Genomic DNA, 4,520 nt, shown 5'->3' on the forward strand with positions numbered 1-4,520 from the left:
TATTTGTTTTCGAAATACTTCTTGCGGCCTAAACTGTAAAATAATTTGGAACCAAAAAAAAACACCAACCATTAAAATGTTGTCACTGCCTGTCTTGTTGTGATGGTGGGACCGAATCTCGCCTTTTGGCGGCTATTCATTTATTTTTCCTGTGTTGATCCAGAAAATAATTTTCTCGTGTTTGAACTTGACAGTTTTTGTGTGTTTTTTTTTCAGTGCGACGTTTCCCGGGGCCGTCATTTTGAAAGTTGTGAACACGACAACCAAACACCACCGCACAACAAAACAACACCACACCACGGCACCACACACACCGCAACCAACCCACAAAACACACACCACCACTTTTTCTCACCCCCACCTCCCCGCACGGGTGGGCCGGGCCGCCTCTCAAGGCGGCGCTTTACATCGTCATGCCCCTTGAAACTGCCGCGCGTTTTCACAATAGGAGAAGAAGAAAAAATTTTCCGGCGGCGCTGGCCTCTTTTTTTTTTCATGTGAGTTTTCCTCCTCATTTTGTTGTTTTCTGAACGGAAGCTTTGTTTGGCCGTTCAAGCCGGCCGGGTTTTTTAACACGGGTTCGGAGGTGTTTCGGTGTTGTGTGGGAACTGCGGCATCAAGCCGTGTTCGGTTATTATATGTGTGTGTGCTGTGTTGTGGTTGTGTAGATGCTGCAATTTTGTGGGTAACTCGAAAGTTTTTTCCACCGGAACTTCTTTGCTTTTTTAGCTGTTTTTTGCAATTCGGGGGCGGGTGTTGATCTTTTGTTTTGTTGTTTTCTATCTCTGTTGGTGTTTTGTTTTGTTTTTTATTGTTGAGGCGTGCGGAGGAAACAAAAATGAGCCACGGAACGATAGGCGGAAGGAGAACATGGGGGAGGAGGAGGAAAGGAGAGGGAGGTGGTGGGGTGTTGGGGGTCCACTGTTCTTTTTAACTCTGTCGGTTCTACTTTTTCTCTTTCGCATTGTTAATATTTGTTACTTTTAAAAGGGTTCTTTGGTCTGTTTCTGCCTTCCTGAGCTCTATCATTCCTATAATAAAAGACGTCGTAGGGGAAAAAAACTGTTCGTGTATAGGTCTATTATAGTTAAACTGTTTGGGGAATAGCAGAACTTTTATTGCCCCCCTTTCCTTTCTTCCGCCTTCTTTATCTTTTGGGGCAAAACTGAAGTTAACAGTGTTTTGCTGCCAAAAAAAACAGACAAGAACTTTATATCAGTTCTTGTAACTCTGTTGTATTAAGTGCTTTCTTTTCTGTGTCCACAGTATTCAATTATTTTAACAATAGGGTCTGTTTTGGCCTTTTCAATCAAGTCAATATCAAATTTTTATTTGCACCTTTTTTTCGTTATGTAAGTTAATGTTGTTTAAGAAGTTGGCGTGTCAAACAATTAACAGCTGGACATCGGATTTGATTGTATAGATATTTGGCTGCTGTCTCCTGTAGTACAACAGTATTTACCTACCTTTACAATATTACACATAAAGTACTCCTGTAATATTTCTTTACTTTACTGTATAATATTTATCTTTTGTAAAGTATTACTAGGCCATTTTACCAGGTCTGCGTCATTATAAATGTCATTTTATATATATATTTATATATATATATATATAATACTTTCACATATACATTATTACAGTTTGTCCATAATGTGTCTCTACTAGTGCTGCATTAAATGGGGAAAAAACAAACGTTCTAAAAACATGATAATGTGACATTTTTTGGGACCTGTACCAAACAAACACGTCTGGAGATCTTTACTCTGCTAAACGTATAATGATGTAGTTTAGTTGTTTTCTGTAGTATTCATATAATATTTCATTGTGTCTGTGGGTCATAGTTGACCAGTTTTGATCTTAACTTGAAGTGTTCCTGTAATATTATTACCTTGTTTTTATAGAACCACATATATGATATTTCCTCCTATTTTCCATGTGTCTGTGCTTTACAATTAGGTTTATTTAGACTCTTATATCTCTTATATTACATATAAGCATTATATAAGCAACATAACCTATTGTTGTGTGTCTGCTGACTTTATCATAGTATTCCTGTAATAGTGTATTTAAATATGTAATGTTGGAAGTATGACCTTCATTTTAGTATTTAATATTCTTGCAGTGTTTGAACCACGTACCCTCCTTTCATTTCTCTGTTGCAGTTTGGTCTATTTAGACTCTGCTGTATTATTATCTCTCATAACGTCCCTATAATATTCATCTGCTGGTAGCCTGTAGTTATCTTATTGTAGGTCTCCTTCATCATAACATCTACAGTTTCCTGAGATACTTACAGTTTGTTGTACTGATGTTATCGTTTTGATGATTTTCATATAAAAATGTATTGACTTTGACCCCAGATAGGAAAAGATACAATGAAACTTAATTGATCCAGCACAACAAACAGATGGGTAATACATCTTTTATATAAAACTTTATATCCTATAATAATTCTGATAATATTGCTGAGTCTGTTTACTCTCCTACAGTAAAATATTAGATTAGGACTTTGTATGTAGGACTGTAGGGGTGCCATACAAGCCAAAAGGGTCGTTCCATTGTATTTTGGATATTGGCAGAACTACGTGGCAAACTAAAGCTTATGATACTTACAGGATACTTTTAGTAGTACTTACAGATAATCCTCACAAATCAACACTTTTTATTCGATTGATTGATTTTTTTCGATTTTTGAAGTGTAAAAGCAATTGCCAGAAGTAAGAAGTTAACGTTAAATGGCGATAAACGAACTACACTGAACTACTACACACAAGCTGCATTCCTTTCCCCCAGAGTACATAAACACCACTCCCTGCTCGGGATGCACCGAGATATCAGCTTAACACCTGCCAAAATATTCAAGTATCTGCCTTGTTGATTGACATTAGCCTATTGAGATGTGGTGTTCACAGATATTTTATCTGTTATGCCACATGCCACGTCTCTTTTGCACTGGCTGAATGTTGAGCAGGTTATTTATTATATTTATTTTAGAGATTTTGGTGCTTGTTGCATCCTGCTCGTGGTAACTTCCCTTCACAAAATTGCACCGTTCTGAACTCCCTGCAGTGTGAAGACATCACTTCCTCCTTATGTTACACTGGTTGCGTAAATGCCTCGGTTACCTGTTATTGAAACTTTACACAACTGAAATAAAACAGTATGTAATATATATTGAAACAAAACTGATACCATTGTTAAATATGTTCTATTGAAATAGATGTGATATGATTGATTTACAAGATGTCTGGTGTCATTCCTAAACAGATTAATATTATTAAGATTACTATGAAAGCTAATATTATATTGATTATTCACTGATTGTTATTATGTAATATGTTTGTTTTCAACACTTCAGCAAGCCGCAGTGACTGATAATGTTGGTAATGTTGCTTGTCAATAAAAGTGCGTCTGTCATACTTCATTTTGACTTTATGCTACTCTACTATTATTATCTCTTGTAGTGTTCCTGTAATCAGCAATAGTTAGCTGGTAATCTGTTTATCATATTGCACATCTGCTTCATTATAACGTCTCCAACGGTGATACTTTCAGTTTGTTGGTGGCAACAGCATTTTGCTGTACATTTAATACATACCTATCCTTCCTTTGGATATATATTAGACCATTAGTGGGCGTGTTTTAAATTAATAATGAAGGCTGATTGGTGGCTGTATTGGATGGTTCTATCTTTTTTGCATCAATATAATGATGTATATTGAACTGTCACTTATTTCATTTGCTGGATAAACCAAAAATAGATGTTTCTGTTTTCATATTTTATCCATAAACAGTTCCTCAGTTCAATATATCACAATATATATGTCAATATTTAAATATAAAGATAAGTTTTTGTATGGTTTGTATAGAATCACATGTACCTTGTATAACATTTCTGTAGCGTGTCTGTGGTTCTCAGATGGGTCTGACTGTATTATAATCTGTCATTGTAGTATAATAGTATTTGTTAACTGGTATAGTTATTTTACTGTAAACCTTCATTGTGATGACTTCTACTGTTTCTTGGTATATTTACATTCTTAGAGTAATCTGTCCGATTACTTTTGTCTATAACATAGCAAACAAATTGTCCATCAACAGTCCAAAATATTAGCTACATGTTCAGTTTATAATGATATTTAAAGAAAAAGCAGTATATTATCACATTGGTGCAGTTGAATTAAGAGCATATTTGGCAATTTTTTGCTTGAAAAATAAATAATAATAATAATAAAACAGTTAATCAATTATTAAAATTCTCTGCCTCAGATTACAACCGTATCTTTTGAAAATCGAAAACCAGACTGTTGGAAGAAGAACAAATTTGCAGTAATCTTTTAAGCCTTTAGTCTGTTTTTTCTCGAGCTGCAATCAGAATCAGAATTTTGTTTATTGCCAAGTAGGTTTTTACACCTACGAGGAATGTGTCGTGGTGCAATTGGTGCATCAAATATACAAAAAAAATGAAGTATTTAAAAATATAATGATAAAGATAAATAAGATAAGAAGAGAAAGCG

Source organism: Morone saxatilis, unplaced genomic scaffold (assembly GCF_004916995.1).
Source record: "Morone saxatilis isolate NCDOM2014 unplaced genomic scaffold, NCSU_SB_2.0 Contig18, whole genome shotgun sequence".
NCBI classification, from domain to species: Eukaryota; Metazoa; Chordata; class Actinopteri; family Moronidae; genus Morone; species Morone saxatilis.